We start from the raw sequence: 22952 nt of genomic DNA, 5'->3' as shown, positions 1-22952 counted from the left end.
TGTGAAGCTGTAGGTGTGTTTACTGAGCAAAGCTTTGCTCAGAGGAGCTTCTCCATTTTGTCTTAAAATTGTTTCTTTAAGTTTGGGTCAGAGGAAAAATCAGAAAATGAAGCTCATTTGTAGCTCTCCTGGCTACTAGTGATCATGTACAAAGACAGGTCTAAGAAGTGATATTTTACGCACAATACAGCCAGCTCGTGAAGGGCAGAGCCAGAGTACCTGCAGGTAGGAGGTGGAAACCAGCAATGGCTGCCACCACTAGCAGCACTACCCAGTTCGATTACTTTAGCTGCTGGCAGGCCCAAAAGACAATTTGGAGGAACAGGATGAGCAGAACACAAAGCTACTTCTGTGTCACGGCCGGTTCCCTTGTGACTCCTGTGCTGCAGCGGGCAGGGCATGGTGGCTGGCTGAGCTCTCCAAGCCGGGGCATTTCCAGTGGCCGGCTGCTGAGTTCAGATCTGCTTTGCACCAGGCAAGCAGTGATGAGCGCGTTTAGGATGAGATTCTGACTCCTTTGAACTTCGGTGTGACCAAAATTTTGCCTTTGTGACCCGGAGGTTTGGGGCTGCGCTGAGGCCATTAGATGCTGTTTCCTGATGCGCCCTGTCCTGTTCACCGCTTTCTGCTACTTTGACTCAACACGCATCATTTTTTGGTCTCTTTATCTGTTTTAAAAAGGGGGGTTTTGTGGTTCGACAGGCTTGAGGTAGGTCAAATTGTTTAATTGCAAAGTATTACCCTGGAAACTTTTTTTCTAGTAAATTATACAGCTAAAAAGCTGGTTTAAAAGATTAAATTTGACATAGATTTTTTCATTTGTATTTTGAAATGTACATAATTGAGAAATAATAAATATTCAGTCCACAATGCTACTTTCTTGTTTGTTTTCAGGTGTTTCTGCTGCTATGATACCTGTTTTGGTATGGTTAAATCAGCCTTTCAAGATTTTAAATAAAAAAATCTAACTGGTTTAAATAGACTAATAAGGAATTTTTCTCAGTAATAGCTAAGGTAATTTTTATGACTACCTTAGTGATATAATTCTCATTTTAAAGAACTATGCATTATTTTTATATCTTAGAAAATATCAGTTGTTCATGTTCAGAACTATATAAAGCTTCAACAATTCCTCTTTCTGATATGAATTATTTCAAGATTGTTGGTATGTAACCAAACTCTTGAGATCAAACAGACTTTCTAATTAGTTTTCTGATCTTCTAATTACATCTTTTAGAAGCAGATTGACAGGAATTAATGAAATTTTTTATGTATATTTATAAGTTACTCTCTACAAAACCTTGTGCAAAAGGAATTTTATTGCCTATTCATGTGCTCCTTAAGCTAGGAAAAATACAAACTTTAAGAATCTTGCTATAACAATGTTGCATCCTGCTTGCTGAGCTGAAGTTGCATGTGCTGGTTTCTATTATATCCATAATTCAACAAGGTATTAAAACTTGTGCTTAAGTTTGAAGCTATTTTTGTTGATGAAGTGACTTGATTACTCTCATGCATCAATGTCTTCAGGAGGGTAATAGGTCTTGTTTCTATCACATGTTTTTACGCTCCAAGCCCACGTGTATGCAAAATATCATCCTTTAGTCGCAAGCTTTTTAAGAGCAAAGCTTTATGCATTTCTCTTCTGCTATGCAAGGCTGGAAAGCTCTGAAAAGAAGAATGATGTAAACAGTAAGAATAAAAACCTTTGTGGTGTCCATACGTCACATCCTGTCGGATTGATGCATGAACTTACTGGATTACGGGCTTCAGTCAGCAAAAAACAAAGCAGGCTGCTAAAGAAAAGTTTGACCCGTTTTTCCATATAATTAAAATAGTGAGTAGATTTAAAACTGATGGAAGGCAGCGGGCTTTGCTAAAAGAGCGGGCAGAAATTGAAGGCAAATAAAAGTTACCTGTTAGATAGCTCCTCAGTAAAGAGAGTCATTCTTTCATTTATCCTGGTATGTGGAGACCAAAAGCTCCCCTGTGGACTTCCGAGGGACCCAGTTAACATCTGAAGTCCATCTATTATAGCTACGGTAAATACATTGTTGTCATGGTAATGCAATGATCAGAGTCTGAGGGAAAAACTCCGGCATTTCTGTGGTTCATAGTGTGAGATGAAAGGAAGGCTTGACAAGAAATAAAATAGAATTGATAAGCATTTAGTTTCAGTTGATTTTGCAACCTTCCAGTAAGATGTTATGAATTTTAATTTGAAATGAAACTATTTCTATTTAATTATGTGATTTTGTATGGTTATTCTGATATTGTTAGTACTCAGAATAATGCTGTCATTGTTGCCTGAGAAAGGTGGTGGTTTTCTTCCACAAATCAATTTCTAGTTTTTCAGGACAAAATAGCCTCAAGCTGACCCAGTTGGGGCCCTTGAGAGGCCATGCAGGGAAGTAGCTGTGAGCAGCTGGGAGGATTCACAGGCAGGTCTACGGAGGGGTGAAAGGTGAGGTTTCACAACAGACTACGGCTTATTTAAATCCACTCTGGCACTGAGTGCACTTAAATGGTGGAGGGCCAGTCCCATTTGCACCCCTAGCCTGGCAAATGCCAGCTTGCCAGCCCCTGTACCCGCTCCTAGCTGTGCACTTCTGCCAGTTGTCCTCTGCTATCTGACCTAGGGAAGCTTCTGAAGAAGTCCCTTCAGCTCTCTACATCAGAAAATAAAAGAAAAAAAAAGGGAAAGGTGGATTTTTATTTTTGTCAAATTGCAGAATTGAACCAACTCACAGAAGGAGCGTGGAACTGCAGTAGTGGAGCAGGAGGAGCAGGAGGTGGGAAAGACCTCCTCTGTCTGGTGGCCATGACCCATTTGGCTGGCCCACTCTTTGTGGCCTTGCGTACTCAAGATGCAGAGCCTAAGCTGCTTGCTTACCAGAAGGGTGAAATGCATGTCCCTGAGGAAGCGTATGGTAGAAGGGTGTCTTGAAACCCTACCTTACTCTGGCTACTTTGGTGCCTTACTACGGGCTTGTGGTTAGGGCCATCCATAAGTTAGGAATACAAATCCCCAGTTCTTTCAGCATTTAGACAACAAATCTTTCCCTCTGGATTGTGAATCCTACCCCAAGGAGGCCTGCTTCCCCCGTTATATTGCATGGGACGCCTGGTTCAGGCTTCTGTTTTCCAGAAACAGCTCCTTGAACATTAGGCCTGGCTGCACAGAACATTGTCCGTCTTGGATCCCTTTTCAGAGGAATTGCCTCCTTTGCCAACATGCTCACAATGTGTTTCTAGCCCCAGTCTAATATGACTTGCTCACAGTGAATATCTCATTGTTCCAAAGCTGTGTCCTTCACTTCACTGGTGTAGCTTAATGGGCTGTACGCATGCATGCCCATAAATCTTGATGGATCAAGCTGTGCGAGCTTTAGTCCCAGTGAAAGGGGATGACTCACCTGATGAAGTGCTCTCTAGTCAAAGCAAAAGCTTCACAAAGGAAATCTTAAGTGTTAAAATAATCTTTTGTCAACAGGGACAGATTCTGACCTCCTTAATCACAGTGACTGCATCTTACGAGTAGTCCCAGTGTATGAACTGAAACTACTTGCAGAGTAATAAAGTAGCTCTCCTGGGAGAAAGGGCACTGAATTCTAGCTCTAGGTCATCAACCTTGTGTTAAAGTCTCAATCCATTTAGTTGATGTTTCATGGTTAATGTTCCATGACAGCTCTTTAATACACAAGAAAACAGCTTAATCTAAGAGACCCCTCCTGGCATGTTATAAATTTCATCAGTGTTGAAGGGACTGTTGAAATTGCAGTCGCAAAAAAGATGTGAAATGTCGCGTGACATGGTGATGACCAAACACTGAGCACTCTCCTGACTTACTGCCTGGACACTGGAATAGTCCCACAGCCCATTGCCCAACAGCCTGAGATAAAGACATAAATATGCCTTGAGGCAAACACAAGAGAAAATTGCAAGGAAGAAGTGTGAAACCAAAAAGGAAGGTAATAAAGGAGAATTTCACTTCCAAAGTGCTTAATTGTCTGAACAGAATTGGTGAGAGTGTGGAAACCACAAGGGTGGTCTCCATGCAGCATTTAGACTGCTTTCACTGTATTTTTTAAAAATAAGCATTACAAAAATTAAGTGCACGTGAGCCATCATGCATGAGACCTGTGTAAACATCGTGACTGCTAATCTGGAGCCCTCCCTGGATTTTTAAGAAAATGCCTGCCAGAAGAGGACTGGTGACCTTAATATTATTTTATTCAATAGTTACCATATCATAAAACAATTTAACTTTGCAGACCTAAAAGATAAGAAAGTACTTGTCTTGAGGATATTACTGCCTCATGTAGTTTTCAACCTTAGCAAAGTAAATAGAAAAGTAGTTTTGTATAAGTAAGGACTTTATGATATACCCCAGAGGAATTAAAACTCCAGGAAAGGAAATGGAAAAATCTAGAAAATGAAGAAAAGCAAATGCTACAATTTAATAGCGTGTTTAAAGCATACACTTATTTCAGAACATGTGCTCAACATCTTCACTTACTGGGTTTTTAGGATGTACAAGTAAGTACCAGCTGATGTATGTTACTAAATCACAATGCAAAGGTTGGTAAGCGTATCCGCAACACTTGCATTTTTCCTGGACTGCAGCTTGGATATGCAAAAAAATAATTGAAAGGGAACAAGGAAATGTAAGTATTAAATGCACTTTTTAACCTCCAAATAGGCCATAAATCAAGTGTACAAAAGTGTTCATCAGTCTTAAGGCAGCACTTAGCTGTATAGAATATCAAGCATCCAAAGAAAAGACCATCACTTCCGAGATGCACTCACTGTTGTCATTTGTAATTTATCCTGTAAAAATACAGCAGCAGAATGTTAATGCTCTTTGGTTAGGTTTTTAAAACTTGAGAAATACTGAAGTCAAAGGGACATGCTCAGTCTGACAGCCTGATATTTTTTTAAGAATGAACTCAGAGTGATTTCGGAGACTCCCCTTGCTCCTGAATGCCCATCTTGTGCTTTTGCAATTCAGCTTCTGGGCATTTAGTATATTATTTTTCTCTCTGTTTCTGATAGGCCCGTCCAAGCAGAGGGCAAGCTATACACCAGGCCAAATGTATGAACGTATAATAAAATAAATATAAACAAACAAAATCTTATAAGGCAAATGTTTCCTTTTAAAAAAGACAAAGGTTTCTTTCTTTTCCTTCAGATGATTGTTCTTGTACATTTATGGAGGAGGAGAGAAGACTTGATGTCCTAGGTGAAGAGGCTGAGGCCTGAAAGAGGAAAGAAGAGTTTGATTTGTTGAGGAAGGCAAGGAAGCATGCACGTGAAAAGACAGTAATGGGGTTTCCTGAGATCTTGGGGAACCAGAGAGGGGAGAAGGGGGTCAGCCAGCCGTTACTGTTAGCTGGCACATCTCCAGTATGAAGTATTTAATCGGTCTTGATAACTTTCTCAAAATTGGGTTACTCGTACTTTAGGAGTTCCTGTTTCTCTCCATTGACTACAACAGCCATTTTGGCAGTTACCTCTGCTGCCAGCATCTGTACTGTAAAGACCTGAAGCTAGGTGAGATGTATCTTGACCCAGATGTATAGGAGTTAAACACTGTTACCTCTAACTTGCTGGTTTATTAATCCTTACAGGATCCAGTCCTTGCAACCTGACTAGTTTGGGTATTGAGATAACAGCAATGATTTTTCTTGGAGAAATAAGGATTATTTGGTCATGTTTAGTGTGTGCAGTGGGTTGTGTGTGTTTTGTGCATGCCTGTCTGGCTGTCTTTTGAACCTGCTGGCCACTTGGTGAAGTTAGAGAAAAAGATAAAGGTCTTGAAACTACAAAGTTTCTTTGGGCTGTGTGACAATAGATATCTGTCCCTGCAGACACCAGAGAACCTACACAAGATCTTTCTGATGGCAGCCAGTAAGCCATCAGTTGGTATTAGTTTCACTGCTCACAAAACTTCAGTTATTATCTGCAAATGCTTCCTTTCGGATCTGGATTTGGTGGAGGATTAAGTGGCTCACATCTGCAGTGAGTTGTTCCACATTGCCCTTAGCACAGGGTTTAGGAGTAAGGTGACATGGAGCTGCTTGCTGCTAGTGCTTGCTTACAGCCAGCCTCTGCCTGCAGCCATCCTTGACATGGATCCTGTCATGCTTAGGACACCATGTTTTTGTGCATCTGATTTTAAAAGATAAACATTTTAAAAAGAAAAAGTCAGCAACCAGGAGAGAAAAGAACTAGGAACCGTTCAGAAATTGGGAAAGGTGGATGGGCTTAGGGCCAGGTTTCTTGAATTCATGGTGGTAGCAGTTTTGGCAAATGAAATATTATAGTAGTGATTGCTCTGGAGAAGTTTTTGTGCGACAACTGCATACTTTGCCTCCTCTGGCCACAAAAAAAGAAATCACAAGTGGAAGGGATTACTAATGGGAAATGCTGTATTATTTTCTAAAGGTCTAATAGATGATTTGAAAAAGTGAGTACTCGGGGAAAGCCAAAATGACTATGAACACTGCAACATTGTGACCTGCTCTTGGCTGATTCCTGTTCTAGACATGTACGAAAAAAAAGCTGGAAACGTGGTGCTGTTGATTACATCGGTAGGATCCACTGGTCTGGGGACTCAGATGCAGCCAGCTGGCTTCTCTGTGAACTTTCTGAGGCCGGACTTGTCAATGGCACATGATCTGGTGCAACAGGAGAGAAAGGCAATTGCCACGGACAGCGAGGAGATAAAAGAGGCTGTCCACTGAGCACCAAGCTTGCTGCCCACAGAGCCACTGATAAATATCACACATTTTATCTGGAAGGCCTAAGGTCTTTCCCATCATGGATTTGTAATTTTTCTCCTCCTCCACTGCTTAACATTTCGGTTACCCTCAGAGCAAGCAGGAGCTGGCTACTCCGCTTGCCCTAGATGAGTCACTCCTCCAGATAAGCCTGAATGACTTCAAAACTCAAGTTACTCCGCATCAAGTGTAAAACACTGAGACAGAAAAAAGCAGACTGCAAATGAGGAAATGCTCCTGCCAAATTCCAGTCCCCATCACATAAAGCGATGCTATTTCATGTGTGAGGTGACGTGCTGTTTTGAACTGACTTCAGCTGATCGTAAAACAAAAATTATGTTGTAATTGCCACATAAAGGCTCTTGACATAGCAGGGGAGAAGGCTTCAATCTGTCGCAACCTGTTCTCTTTGAGGAAGAAAAGGTGACTGAGAAAGTGTTATTTGGCACAGAACAGTGAATCAGAAGCAGAAATATAGTCCTCTTTCATTTTTTGGAAGCATTTACACTTGCTAATATTCCACTCGGTGCTCTTAAAAACTCAGCTCTTCGTTCCTACCTGGCAGCAAACTAAGAATCTACTTTTCTAGAAACATGCCAGAAAAATGCAGCTTCTTCAGAACCAAAAGTTTCAGTTTTTCATTGCAAAAGTGTTCAATACAGCAGTTAAAATAGTGAATGCTTCACTGACCTGTGGGGAGGCTGCTCTCAGTGTGGGATGTCCTGGCTGGGGAATTCCTGCACAGCCCCGAAGGAGAAAGATTGCCTTTGCATTTTCCCATCTCTATGCTTCTAAAAGTACCCAGCCCCCTGCCAGGAAGGTAATTAATGTGGCAGATGAGACTCAAGCAAGCTATAAAGGTGCCTGTTCAGGCCCTCGGACTTTGGTTATAACGCCTGCTTTATCTTTAGTGGGGCTGGGGAGGAGCAGGGAATGTTGGTGCAGGACTGACCGTGAACCTCCGTAGGAGCCTCCTGAAGCAGAGCAGTACTGCTTTACAGCAGTGCAGTCAGACAGCACCAGGCAGTCACCTCGCCATGATGGATATGAGCTGGGGCTTTCTCAAAGGAATTCTCCAATAAGTCAAAAACTGAGTGACATTTATTTGATATTTTTGTAGAGAAGGAAGAGAAAGAGTCTGTATTAAAAAGCTGAAAATCTTTTCTGTATTCTAAGCATAGCCATAACCAGGTGACAGTATATCATCCTGGATCAGAAGAGCTTGCAAGACAGAGTAGTGAATTTAGCTCTTTGGTCTCTGCCCTTCGTAATCCTGACCACAGGCCTACCCATAGCCATATGGCCCCCACCCATCTGAGACTGTAATACCATGCACGTCTTATAGCACCCATCAGCAAAGGTAACCCTCTGGACCCAAACGCTAATAGTAAGATGGGCCCAAGTCAATAAGGCATACCACGCTCAAAGCTACGCTCAGCCCTTTGCTCCATATAGACCAACTTCTTCTGCTTGGCCTTAGGGTAGAGAAAATTAAAACTAGGATTAACATTCAGGTTGTTGCTAGCGATCACAGGGGCAGGAGAATTCAGTTTATTGCTACAAGAGATCACTGGGATATACTTTAATACTAGATGATGAAACGAACACCTCGGTTTATTGCCAATTGAAGCCTGGCTCTTGGAGCTGTAGGTGCAGAGGCTGACAGCCAGCTGTGGAGGAAAGGAGGAGATATTGGACAACTTTTACACAGTGTTTGTGAGAAGAGATCCAGTTAAATTTTAGGTGTGGAAATACTGAACGAGGAGAAACATTCCTGGATTGCACAAGGCCAGAAGACTGGTATGAAGGGAGAGCTGATAGGACCAAATGCTTTAAGCTGAACTTTGGCCCCATGAGGGTTGCTGCAGGACAGGTAAGGAAGTCTGGGGGTATACGTGGAGTGGGGCTGAGTGGTAAGAATTACAGGGATGGGCAGTTCAGTTTGCTGCTGGATCCTACAACATCTGTAGGGGAAGAGGCAGATGAGGCAAGAGTTGAACAGTTTACATTTTCTTTTTTTAACTGCTAGGAGTCTTCAGGTGATAATTTAAGGTAGGATTAGTCTTAGGATGGTGGTTGTGGTTAAAAACAAGCAGGACTGACATGCTTAGTCTACTGGTGCAGCCAGCAGGGTCTGCTGGGCTGCGGTGAGGACTAGGGACCTCTGCTGAGAGGTAGCTGTTTGACAGAGTTTTGCCAGCTTTGTTTTCGTTGGGATCAGGACAAAGAGGATCTGAAGAGTTTAATTAATTGTGGGATTGTGTAAGGCTCAGGGTGGTAGGATGGTAGCAGGTTCCCTCAAGGTACTTAGAGAAAATTAGTTTTCATTTGAGGTTTAGGGGGACTGCAGAAACTGAAGCACCCCAGATTTACAGCCACAATTATTCCTCAGTTGTTGGCTCATTCTCCCCCACGCCTTGTTCCAGCCCTGCAGATCCAGTCAGATACGTTACGGTTAACAGATTGCTGTTATGCCTCTGTTGAAGATTAGGGCTGTTGTAGTGAAGCTTTGTATCAGTTTTTCCTGAACCTGTTCAAGCAAAGTGGATCATTGTAATGTAAAGTAAATGTCCAGAGTGAGCTAGTCAAGCAAACTTCACCTGAAGCAGCTATATTTGAAAATACTTATCTATCGGAATTGTTAGGAATTAGCAGTGAGGGGAAGAGAACAGAACATCTGGATCTGAAAGAACATCTGTGGATTAAATGACAGTATTGCTTTTTGGAAGCCCATGTGAGAGGGAGCAAGTTTTCGGAGTGTCTTCTGATGCTCTTAATTTTGTAGTCATGACAGATGGGTGACATTCTCGTGTTACCTGTGCTTATTTTTTGGGGGTGGTTTGGGTTTTTCTTCTATCTCAGTTGTATCTCTAAACCTAACTTGCTCATCAAAAGAAGTTCACATGCCCTTCCTCACAGTACAAATAACTGCCTGCTCTTCAGCCCCAGCACCAGCTGCCATCATCCAGCCCTGATGGACTTGCAGGGTCTACCACTTAACACTGCTGAAGCCGCTGCTCCCCACTACCCCACCCTTTAACCCTACCTCTAACTCTAACCCTCCTCCTTGCTGTACTCTAGCAGCCCGTGTCTACTCTAGGGCTATTCACAAGCCATTTGCTCTGCTGGCTTTTGTGCTCAGTCCAGCTCACTGGGCCTACAAGGCCTTCTAACACTGTTCATAGTCATTCCCACTGCAACATTGACGCTTGTGCAGGACCCAAGACAAGAAAGGGTTTGTCCCAGTGCCTGTGATGTTCCAGCCAGAGCTGTTGTTTTGTGGGATTGAGACAACAGCAGAAGACAGGCAAGAACTCTAAAAATCTTTGCTAATGAGCATGTGTCACATACAAATAAAGCAAACCATAGAAAGCTGTAAGCTGCTTGGCTCCTCAAAACAGTGACTGATGCTCCCATTTGCTCATTCACTCAGAGGGAACAAGTCATGACCAGACACTGTTCTCTTCAGCAGCAGAGAGACGGTCTCAAGAAATGGTTCCTCTTTCTGCTTTCTTAATGTGGGCCTACTGCCTTTAACAGTATTATTCCTAAGCTACCTGCATGAAAATCCTCATTAGGTTCTACATGCAGGTGGCCAGTGCACAGTAGGCCTTGAGAGAACACATAGATTTGGCAAGACCGTGAAGCTGTACACGTTTTCAGGTCACTTTGTCCTGGTTTTGTATCAAAGCTTTGCATATGAACAGCAGTTTCATTTCAGGAAGCTAATAATAGCCCTTGAAAATTCCCATGTTTCAGCAAAAGACTCCCCACAGCCGAATATCGGGTTTAAGAGTTTATGCTGCGCAAGGGTGAGCGATGAGGAAGGCGACATGTTGGCCCAGGCTAAGGCATCGCCTCGTGTTTGCACAGGGAGGCCTGCGGCAAGGTTTAGCCATTGCCTGTAACTGGAATATCAGTTAAGTCCTGTGAGATTCAGTAATTAACTCCTGAGCACTTTGGGTCCAAACTCTTGTTCTATCCCAAGCCATTAAACCCCAGACTAACATAACCTAAAGCACATCTTTCCCATCCAGCCCTACAGCTGGTCGCGCTTTACTGTGCTTACGTCTTCTGAGCTTTGGAAGCGTTGTTCTTCCCAGCAATAACACTTGCTTTTCATCCCTGTCAGTCCTCAGCCCCAACCTCAGCTCCAGCCATACCACTAACAGACTTGAGCAACTCAGGTCTCCAGAATCAATGAATGTCAGCCTAGACCAAATCACAGCCTGCAGTCTGGAGGAGCCAGCCGGAACTCTTCAGCTCCGGCCTTTCCGAAGCCAGACACCAGCCGATGCCATTCCTAAACTGGTTTTAGTGGCCATGCTGGACAGCCCGTGCTGTCTTTGAGCTGTGAACCCCTAACACAGAGCAATGCTCTGGCAAGCAGCTCAGCAGCAGACATGAGCTTTGGTTGCGATACCCAGCTTGTCCTTTGAAAATGCCAGTAGAGCATGGGCAAGGTATATTTTAGTTCGCTTTTGAACTATAGGCCAAGAACAGGCCCCCAACATTGTCCTGTGTTATTTTCTAGTTTTCTTTATGCAGAAGTACAGCAGTAACCGCACATATAACTCAAGAAATGTTTGTGGATAAAGACTGTTTTTCTCAATGCCTCATTGTAAAACGGACACCTCATAAAACAGCCATATACGTCACGCTATTGTTGGTATTTTGGCACTGCTTTTGAGAAAGCGGGAGTGCAGTCGGTTTAGTCAAGGTCATTAGAGCAGTTCCATTAGGATGATGCACGTTTTCCTGGGCGAATAATTGTAGTACTACTTCTCTCCAAGCTGTTTTCACAATAGAGCTAAATCAATGTATCTGATTCCAGTTCACATACATTCATTTTACTTACCAGTGGAAACTGATATTACCAGTCTTTGATAAGCGCTTTAATTAATTCCTTCCAGACATTTCATTTAATGCCTTTCAGCCTGATGGAGTTAAATTAGCAGGACTAACTACTTAAGAGTACCGAAAAAGAAAGTAAAACATTTTTAGAATTAGATATTTGAGACAGGTTTACACATTAGCATATTAAATCCATACAATACAGGTGTTATAAAGGGCTTCAGTTCCTCCCTGATTAGAGGCAAACCTTTGATAAGAGCAGAGTGTGTGTATCTCAAGACACGGGCTCCCTTGTGGATTGGAGAACCTCTTTGCCATGCAGCTGCACGCCATGCTACCACTAAGTATTTTAAATAGCACCATGACATCACTTTTTTTTTTAGAAAAAGGAGTACATTCTCAATGTAAGTGGAAATATAAAGGTATTATTGTCCTTAGTTTGTTGAAGAGCAGTATTCAGAGCGGTGTTGCTGCTCGCACTCGGCAGGACCGTTTCCCTGCGTGAAACCTGGGGTCGGACACCCGCAGACACGGTGCTAGCAGGTCTGCAGCCACGCCAGGGAGGTCAGGCATGAAGCAGCACCACTGTATCACTTTACCATAACTCTCTTACTGGAAATAATGGGTCTGGTCAGCACCTTGGCATCTTCTACCACTCTGGGGGAGAAGGCCCACAAAAGCTTTCTGACTGAAAGGCATGAGCCACCGCTAGGGGCCCACCATCCCTTGCTGGTCTCCCACAACTGGAAACCTGCACAGGCAGTTCACTTCATGCCCACATCACCTCCTGGATCAGAGTCTCATGGTGGTGGTTACCCAATGTGGGGAAAAAAGCAACAGGTTGTTTAGGAGTTTTTATTCTGGAAAATGCCTACACCAGTAGACACTGCCTGCAAGTCACTTATGAGTTACGTGCAAATGAGACACTTCTAATATGAAATTCTGGAATATTTATGTATCTTCCTGGTAGTTACTTTTTACTGAAAAAGTCAGAAAATCTGAATTATTCCAGTAAAGAGAAGATGTATTCCAGTTTTCCATAAAACCTGTATTCCAAAGATTTCTTTGAAAGATACACAAAATGTCTCTGTTGTTGTTGGTTTTTAATCAAAATACACTATTTTTCAGATAGAAAATGCTATCACGTGTTTGGCAGTCCTCTTCTTAATTCAAATTTCATAACTAACGTTTCACACTAACCTTTGTTTAAATGTTTCAAAATATTTTACATAAAATAAAGTATTTCCAATTAGGTTATTAAGAAGTCACTATGCTGTATTAGCTGTATCATGCCTATAAATGCCTATTTTCCAAACATTTCTTCTGGGAATATGGGTTTGTGCTGTATGACGTAGTGCATTATGACCTTAAGTCTGCTTACATTGTATCTCTGAATCTTATGGAACCCTCTTGTTAATGGATCAGTAATGGTGGTACTCTCAATTTCCATCTTTCTATTTATTTGCTTATTCATTTTACTGCTTAAAAGATATGTCAACTGTCAAGAAGTACTTTATGTGCATTAGAGATCTGTCTTTAGTATCAGGCATTCTTGACGATGTTCAAAACCTCGGAATTTTTCCTTTTTCTCAGAGATATATCTAGCAAGAGTCTATAGGTGCTAACAAAACCAAGCATAATACGGTTCTTATTCACAAAGAAGTAAATAAAAATTAGTTCAAAGTGAGAGCTGCAGATATTTCAGCTTTCCCTTAAAGGGGAGAAAAACTCAGAGAAATCTGTTATGTTTTACACGTACAGACATTTCCAGAAAATTTAAATCTCTGGTTAGGCTTCACTTCTGTAACAGAAGTCAGACAGTGAAATATCCTTGACTCAGGACCACAGGTGTAAAGAAAGTGTGGAATTAGGGAAGAATGTCTGTGAACGTAGTGTTGCTTCTGTCTGTCACTCATTCACTCTTCCTTGTGCCGACAACCAAAAAAAATGAGGGTAGGGAAGGTCAGAGGGAGGAGATGGAGGAAGCGAGTCTCAGGGTTTCTTTATTTTTCTCTGCTGCTCCAGAAAGAGCCTTTGCGATCTGAAGAGCAGATACAAAAGCCAAGAGCCAGACCGCCAGTCAGCCAAGCTCGTTTCTCAGCCCTGAAAGGTGCTGTCATAGGCACGTGCTGTCGCTGCCATGATGTCATGGCCCACTTTTTAGCAATGCCGAAGCAAAAGTTTCCAAGTCAGAGCAAAGGCCAACCTGCTCGTGTGCGTGTGAAGAGCTGGAGGGGTGTGTGTAATGCTGGGCGTGCTGGGCCGGGAGCGCTCATTTGGACTGGGCAGTGGCGGCAGCCAGCGGGGCTAGAGCGGAGGGAAATAAAGCACTTCTGGAAACATTTTGGCTTGGGAACGTTTTGTCAAACTGTTCAAGATAACATACCTTAAGAAAAAAAAACAACTCAACGTTTGCATTTGCTTTGGTTTACACCAGACACTGCCAGCCAGACGGAGCCCAGGCCATGCTGCTTCTGCCCTGGGTCCGTTCTGCGCCCATTCCCTCAAAGGCTGGCACAAGAGCTGCAGGCTGCTCTGAAATCCAAAGGCTTCCCTGCTTGTTCTGCTGCAGCACAGCCTTGCACTGGCAAGTAGCTCCAACATCTCCATAAGGTCCCCGAGGAGTCAGCCCCCACCTCCCCATCCCTGAATCACAAGCCTCAGAAAGCAGGACAGGCGGAGGGGGCTCACTCTCTCCCTGTGCTATCTTACTGTTTTCATTAAAACTTTGCATTCCCCCAAAATGGGATAAAATACCTTATTATTTCCCAGCTCTCCTGAGGTTGCATGTTCCTGTGGTGGCATTTGCCACCCAGCTGGCAGGAGGAAAGATACGGGCAAGGGAAGCAGTACTTGAATTAGCTGTTGCAGCGGCCAAGGTGCTAAGGTTGCTTGTACACGCTTAAGTAACGACAATGCTGAGGATAGTGGAGAAGAGTCCCCCGGGAACCGAACATGAACATTAATTATAAGGGGGAAAATATATTATTAACATCAGACCGCACACTACAGGAGATCCCAGTGTGACTATTAAAAGAAATTAATTACCACCTCTCTTTACCTTTCAGATCAACTCTTCTTTATAATGAGAATAATTCCTTCATTGTTACCACTAGTATTATCAGCTGTGAAAGAATAATTTTTTGTGGTATTCCACTCACTGGTATTGTGCATCTGTGTAGTTTGAAAATAAATGCTTCAAACAGATGCATTGCATCTCCTTCAAGGGGAAGTCCCACAGACTAGGCTCGGGCTCTGTAAAACGAGCAATATGCTAAAATACTCACTTCTCTGCACTGGTAAGTGTGAAATAGCATCAGAGTCATTCAGCCTGGCAAAACCAGGACCAGACTTTAGGAGGTAGCATGTCAGCACAGTGCAGGAGGCCTCTCCCGTAACTGCTTCTCTCGTCACATCAGCCACACGTGGCCATCATATTGAGTTTGTAAATTCTGGGATTGAGGATCTCTAGAAATAGCTAACCTTTCAGAAATAGTTAGACATCGATCCCTTTGAGGCCAAGTGAGAAAAAGTAAAGATTCTCAGTCTGAATTATTTTCCATGTACCCCACTCCCCTAAAATAAAGCAGTTACAAGCAAGGAGATAGTCTTACTTTTTTAGACTACTCCTGCTTCACAACCCCTTTTTCCAGATCCCAATGTATTTTCCAAATAAGTCTTGGGTAAACTCACATGAGAAATTTTTGCTGGTAAAAATCAGAATTGAGGTCAAAACTGGACTAAAAGAAAGCTCATTACAACTTGAACATCCCTAATCCACCCTGAGGAGACAGATGAATGCAGCAAGTGGGCTATGGATGCATTATTTCCATTGTACTCTTGATTAACTTATAATTCACAAGTGAGGGAGTGTGAAGGAAACTACTGACTGATGGAAGGTCACCAATTCCAAGAGGAAATAAATGATATATAGGCATTCCATTCATCACTTTATTTTTTGCAACAGCATTTTGGATTCTGTCTCTCTCGGGTAAAGCCCATTTAAAATCTTTTAATATTTTTGCAAAGACAGGGCTCGAAAGCTTGTGTAATCTTAGTAACAAAAGAACCGTATATAAAATCGACATCATCCCAGGGCAGCCAGTGACTTTTGCCTTGAAGAGTGCGCTAATTCCCCAAATTCTTCATGATTGTCCTTGGATAGAGGGCAGTAAATATCACGATTCTTTTAAACACACATGAAGATCTGCCATCACCCTATGATTTCAACTATAATAACAATGCTAAGCTTTGCTGTAAGGTTCACCTTTGCATTACGAGGAGCGTCTGCTTCTCGGAAAATCCTGGGTGTAGCTGTGGCTTTAATTAGTGTCAGATTCCCAGATTCCGGTATCAAGGAATATATAAATATGTGCGTGGTCCACTTCATCCATCCTCAGTTTTTACAGGAATAGATTAATTAGTGAACAAAAACTATACAGCAAAGAAATTGCATTATTTGCTCCCTTCAAACCCCCTCAACTATGCATCAAGTTCCTAAACCAGTATCTCACTATCACATTTAAATGGAAGCAGTGTAACAGTAGCTAGTCTAAGCCTGGAAAAAAGTAGCAAGAAATCAACACACTCCACTTGTAAAGGCTGTAGAGGGTTTGACTAAATTAAGATTTAAAACCAGAAAGGGGTGGGTAATGTAGACATCATGGCCAGACAGAGAAAAGCCCTGTGCGTATATGCCTATATTTATTTCTCCTGTTAAGCAATACCAATGGCAATAGGACAGCCAGACATGAATGAAATGCTCTCACACTTTATTTTCTTCTACAGTTTATTGCAGAAATAATAAACACTGTGCTGCACAGAGTCAAATTGATGCGTGTGATCTTCTGCATTTTTGGTGGCTAATACGATTGCTGTGGAGCAGGTCAGTGCACATTCTCACTTTCAGTTACTTTGGACAAATGCAAACTAAGTGTACCATGAAAAATGTCATCACATAACATGGCGTCCAAAAGATGATGTATGTCTCTACTGTGATATTTTTATTATGCCTCAGAGAAAACACATTTTAATGCACAGCTGCAAAAAGAACCACAGGTCTTAAGCAAAAAAAGACGTACAGTAACTGATGTGGACTAGCATTTTCTGTCATGTAAACTGGCAGAATTGCAAAAATACATGAGATGGGACATTAGCCACATCTTTCTGAGTGTATTTTTTTTTTCAGTGGTAAATTTAAATTAAGTCCTAAAGCTGGATTTTATAATAATGCCTGTTTGGAAGGACTGAATTGCTAGATACAGAAACAAGGGAAAGCTATGGCAATGCCTACAGAATCTTGGAGTGTGGAGGAATCAAAACACAGTATTAAAATAAATTCTTAAACTCTGCAGAGAGTTTCTTTGTTCAGCCTACTGTGCAACAAATACGACCAAAAAAAATCTTCAGCCAAATCCCAACCCTGTCGTACCTACAGTGTGGAGCATGGCTGGAGCTGAGCAGACTCCTCGTCCAAACCATGACTCCACGTTAGCAGTAAAACTTCTTTATAAAAGGGAAGCAGCTGCTGCGCTCACCCGTTCCAGCTCCACTTCAGCGGCTCAGTGAATAGTGCTGGGTCGCAGTTCCAGGTCAGCTCTACAGAGCTTCAGCTCCACTTGTTTCGAAAGAGTTCCTGCCATTCAGCAGAGGCTGGCCTCATTCCTCCGTCCCAGCTGAGGTGCTGGAGGGTGCCAGTAGGCAACTGGTGTTTCCCCAGCACCACGCCTGGACGGGGCGATGCCGTGGGAGGGCGCCATTCCCACCAGGGATGTGAGTGGTCGGGAGGGTGGGCTGAGCAGCTTCATGCACCCCAGAGAGGGACAAAATCCAGACTGAGCCCAAGATAATTGGTTTGATAGTGTAAGAATAAGGAAACAGCAGATGTCTTTGAATGCATGATGAGAGCAACAGGTCAGAGACTTGGCTTGTGGTGATAAGGTTTTGAGAGAGAAGCAGAAGCAGCCTGTCTTCTGAAACTTGGCACAACGCTTCAGTCTTTTTTTGAACATCTCTTTGGGATGACAATCTATGATCTTTTTTTTGTTTTTCTTTTTTTTCCTTTTCCTTCTTATGGTTTCCACGTGAGAGTGACTGCTTCGGTCTGCAGTTTAGTTCCTCGGGAGTAGACTAGAGAAGGAAAAGTGTCTGCCTCTGTGAAAAGGAGAATACAGCAGGAAGGGTCAGAGAGCCTCTGTTTCCCAGGGAGCCTTCTTAATGTACCTCACCATTGACTCAAATATAGATTGCCATCCATGGCATAATCAGTGTAATTCCTAGCAGCACCTGGATTTTCTTTCAAGGTTTCTCATCCTAGCTTTGCCCAGCCTGTTATTGCCGATCTGTGTGATTGAAAATCATCCTAGCAGCCAGGGAATTGAAATGCAACATAAAATAGCTGAAAGCTAGCTATGAATTTAGGAGCTGTGCTAGCTGTTCGGAGATTTATTATCTTTTTTTTCTGGGTAATGGGCAAGTTAGAACCTTTCGATATTTCAGAAAGAGAGGAGCAGAAGATACCCCTGAAGACAGGCTGCATAAGCTCAGATCCTGTATCTGAAATCCAGTACCAATGTTTTTTCTCATGAAGAATGTAATTCATTCAGCTAAAAGAGAGTGAGGTTGACTTTGAAAATTAAAATCAATGCTTTAATTCAATACACATACAATTACCAGCTGTCGAATGGCATGTAATGCATTTTTACTGAAAAAAACAGTGGCACAAAAGACCAGAAAGGAGGCTTTGACAAATGTTAGGATTCTCATAATGATATTTTTTTTAATGTTTTTGAAAGCAAGACTGCAAAGTTAAGCACTGCAGATGATAGGGCATTATGCAGAGGGCGTAAAAGGACCGATGGTGTTTTTCAGAACACATATCACTGCTCTCTGTAATGCTCTGTTGTCACAAATATATGGTGATTAGCTATTTATCAGCGTGAAAGCACATCATAAAACATTCCACATATCATTGAGTTTCTAATAATCTGTGTCACTGTGAAGATTAATGCATGAAGTCAGTCCACATAACTTCATGAAATACCTTCCTTTGCCAAGATTTGTGTTGGGTTTGGCAAACGGAGGATGAAACACTGATCAAATGGGAACATCTACGGTTGTTGACTGGTCTGTGAAATGACACACTTGTTTTTTCACTCTGGGCTAACACTGTTTTGAGGTGGTAGTAAGAGCGCCCCTGGCAGCGTTGTCAGCATCCGAAATATCTCACCTACCTGCTCTACTACTGCAGTCCTCCTTAGACTGTGTTTTGGGACATGACTTACCCATATTGGACTCCTGCAGATCTTTTTGCCACGTGAAGGCACACTAAAGATCAGCACTGCCTATCAAGGTCAATATTTTCAATTTTGAATGTTGAGAGTTCAGCACTTAAATCCATGCTTACTCATCTAACTACCCTTCCAAGCACCTACGTGTCCTTCAATTCCAGTGATTTATCACTACCTGTGTTCCACCGATACTTCCCCAGAGCTCCACTGTGTCTAAGCATACACCGGAAATCATATTTTTTCTAAAATATAACCAGTGTAATTACTGTTTCTGAAAAAAAAAAAAAAATAAAGAAACAAACCAACCTTATTGCAAAAGGGGAATTTTTTAAAATCACAGAAGACCTCTGAAAATCCATCCACGTATTCAGGCAGCTAAATAAACTGCCGTAACTAGCTTAAAAAACCCATGTTTGAAAATGTTGCCCTGAGCCCACTCAAAAATACACAATTTTGAATGAGATTAATGATGAATCCAATGGAAATGTAACCTTCTCAGGTTAGAGTGTGACTGATGACACCCATCCCCAGTTCAGGGGGGAAGGTGGGAGTTCATTTAGATTGATTTATTAATGTTTTTCCCAGAGTCAGTAAAACACTTGGTAATTAATGGCACAGAAATATGAGTTCAGCTGAAAAACCTCCATAAATTAAAAGTACTTAGTTTAATAGCAATTTAGAGGATTTTGCAAAATGCCAGAGCAAGATAACTGCATTTGCAGAGGAAGCAAGATTGAGAGAACTGTCTAGTGGACTGATGCAAGTAATGTATCTTTATAGCCATGCAGGTCAGAATTCAGTAGCAGTATTACTATCCTTCACATCAATATTTCCATGAAGAGAAAGAGAGAGAGAGAGAGAATACATGAGAAAAAAAATTCTCTTGCATTTCACTCCTCACTCTTTAGCCGACTGAAAATTTACTGCGTGCTTCACAGCATAGTTTAAGACTCCTCATTATTTCTCAGGATACTGTCAGTATTAAAATAACCTAGAACTAGACAGTGGACCAACTGAAGCACAGCTATGACTGCGTTGCGGCTCATTCCAGTAAAATATTTCTGAGTGATAAAGAGATAAGAGCAAATCTAAGGAATGCCCGCCTGTAGCGGCTTTCTGTTTCAGCTTCCCTTGGCCAACGTCAGCTTGAACCCTTTTGGCCACCCAAGGAGTGGCAGCCAAACTCCAGTTCCTCACGGCCAAGGCGTACATCAGGCTTTGGCTGGTGTAGCAGCACTCCTGTGCTCCCAGATACCAGCTCCGACACACAAGACGTGTTATTAAGGCAATGCAGAGCCTCTGACCCAGGCACTGGATCCAGTACAATGAAGGGGAGCGGGGATGGTGTGTGATTGTGAGGGAGGAAGGCAGCGGGGTGCCATGGTCCCCGGTTTCTCTCAAGGGGAGAGGGTGCTGGACCGGGGTGCCACGGGCAGGGGGGGAAGCAGGGCAGGGAGAGGCCATTGCTGCCCGAGGCACAGAAAGCCCATAGCTGCATTCCCAAAATGCACATCTTCGCCGTTTCGGCTTCCAGGGGTTGGACCAAGGTACTTGTGTTTCTGGAAAACAAGGTCAGCTAGGCATTAATGGAGCAACATCAGAAAGGGTCGATGGCGTAGACAGACCCCAATATGCGCTGCAAATGTGCATATTAAAATTTCTGTGCAATTTTCCCAGGAATCTAGGGAATATGGAGCATTTAGCTTAGCAAAGGTAGGTTTTATTTTTTCCTGTCCTGTGTCCTTGAGAGTGAGGTGGTTAGAAACAGCAAGGTGACAATTTTCAAAAGGGAGAGCTGAAGCGCTGGGACTGAGATTTAGATGAGTATCTCCCTCTTTTTCTCATGCCCATTTGAAAAAGCCCCACTCTGCTTTGGGGGATTTGAGAGACTCCCTGCCACAGATTTTAGGAGGACTGGAACATGTTCAATCATGGTCAGAAAGGATAAAGTGTACTTAATTCTCTGCACTTTAGGTGGTTTACATTGGCACAGGCTGAAAGGTTTAGAGTTCTGAAGTTTACACATTTACAAAGTCTTGGTGTTCAGATTTAACATCATGTACTTTTTTCACTTGAAGTGGGAAACAATAGGAACCAGCAGAAAAGTTTTCTCAGGAGCTTGCCTTTTGAAGTGTCTAAGGGGGGGGGGGGGGGGGGGGAACACCCACAGGGAACCAAATATTTCTCTGTTTAAAATCAAAAATCCCCAGACCCACATACCCCCAAGATAATGTGGCAGTAGGATGAAGTGCAAGTCGTTTAAAGTGAAGTGCTGCAATATCAAATTTTATACTACCTTTGGCAGTTTCTATAAATTAATGTCTTTTCTGCAGACACTAAAGTTGCTACAGTTTCTATAGCCACCCTTGAGACTGCTTTAAACCCACCAGACAAGGAGCAGCAATGGCATCTCTGCAACCAAACATCCCAGTCCATGCCATGACAACATTTTTCCTGGGGTCCCCAAAACTCCCTTCAGGATCCATTTTTTTTGGTGTGGATTTTAAAAGCAGGACAGGGGACTTTCCCTTTTCTCCCCACGTCAACCCACAGCCCTGCAATTTACCTCTTCGCATGAGGCAGGCTATGAGCCAGAGGACCCGACCCGAGCCCAACCTCAGCTGCCTGCCAACTGCTTCTCTTTCTTTCCTCTTCTTTCTCTTTTTCCATTTTTTTCCCCCGAAATCAAGCAGCCCAAGCAACCTTTCTTGGTGACACTGGGTAAATATGTAAACTAGCAGACCTTGTTTAAACTTGTTTAAAGCCAGATTGGATATGCCTACAAGAGCTGCAGTCACAGTACTGGCTACAGAATAGATGGGATGTAAAGTACCTTACTTTCTGCAGGACAGTTAATCCTGATTTTTTTAGATTACCTGCAAAATTCATGGTGCATTGAGGGTTCTAGTCCTGTTTTTCCATGTGTGGTGCTCCAGTAATGGCCATGGCACTCTGTTTGAAATAAAATGTGATTCAGCATGAGTAGAGATCTAAAATTATGTCAGATTTTTTCCCATCCTAGTTTTTACCCTGGTAATTATGGAAGATAGGCAACAGTGTGCAACAACTCAGGCCTTTTGGGACACAGACACATACTTAGTGTGTCTGTATGAATATTTGACACAGATGGCAAATAAAAGAGCAAGTCAGCTTGACATTCTGACAGCAAATTTTCTTGCAGGCGGAAAGGGAAAACGCACATTCAGAACAGAAATCAGCACCCATCATAGCCAAAAGATGCTTTCCTACCAATACAGTTTGGCACAGAAGAAAGATATTATTTTGCAGTTCTAACTCACGCAGTACATAAGCGTGAGGTAAATCAGCACATCGGTACTTCGCTGTGGTTTTCAGAGTGTCTCTATTCTTCCTTTTCAAAGTTAATATCTGGCAGAGGCATAATTTGATATTTTGCAATGGGGCTTTAAATGACTTCTCTGTTTCTGAAACACCGCAGTTGAGTGAATATGCTAAAATTTAAGTGCACTTTACACTCTGTGGACTATATCCTGCATTTAGCTTATGTCTAAGTGGACATTAGCCTGAGACTTTTTGAAAACTCTGTTTCAGTTTGGTCAATAGGGAGAGTTTAATGTACAGTATGAAGTAGGAAGATGCTGGTGTATGAATAAAAAATATAAACAAAAGCAGTTATAGTTCTCTCTCATTCCCCCATTTCATCAGTTTAAAACTGTTTTTATGCTAATCGGCCCCAGGTCACTGGAATGCACTATGGATAAAAAAAATGGAGCTTTTCAGCTTATTTCCTTGTGTAAGATCCCTAGGAGGATATCTGAATTCTGGAGCCAGATCAGTTTTAATTGATCCTAAATAATCAGATTCTGGGCCGACTATATATTGAAATTAATTATTTCAGGCTCTGCGTTTAAATCGAAGGCACAGTTTAAGCTGTAAAATTTGTTGGCTTAAGTGTTCTTCAGGATCCCCCTTTCCAAGTCGCACCCATGTAAAGGGATGCCTGGGACAGGGGCTATTCCCAGAGCACCAAGGGAGAGCAAGGCTGGCT

General features: G+C 42.5%; 1 protein-coding gene across 3 annotated transcripts in view; it reads left to right on the top strand.

Annotated features, from left to right (window-relative positions):
- NPAS2 (neuronal PAS domain protein 2) overlaps positions 1–22952 on the top strand; it is a 104028-nt gene that overhangs the window by 15294 nt on the left and 65782 nt on the right. Inside the window, exon 2 of one of the 3 annotated variants that reach the window (XM_075426650.1) lies at positions 16425–16521. The exons of the other annotated variants lie outside the window; for them this stretch is intronic. The gene's annotated coding sequence lies outside the window, so the exon portion shown is untranslated. The remainder of the gene's footprint in view (positions 1–16424; positions 16522–22952) is intronic. 3 annotated transcript variants of the gene reach the window in all.

This window comes from Opisthocomus hoazin, chromosome 1 (genome assembly GCF_030867145.1).
Source record: "Opisthocomus hoazin isolate bOpiHoa1 chromosome 1, bOpiHoa1.hap1, whole genome shotgun sequence".
Taxonomy (NCBI): Eukaryota; Metazoa; Chordata; class Aves; order Opisthocomiformes; family Opisthocomidae; genus Opisthocomus; species Opisthocomus hoazin.
Note: the sequence above shows the minus strand (reverse complement) of the source record. Positions and strands in the feature narration are given on the sequence as shown.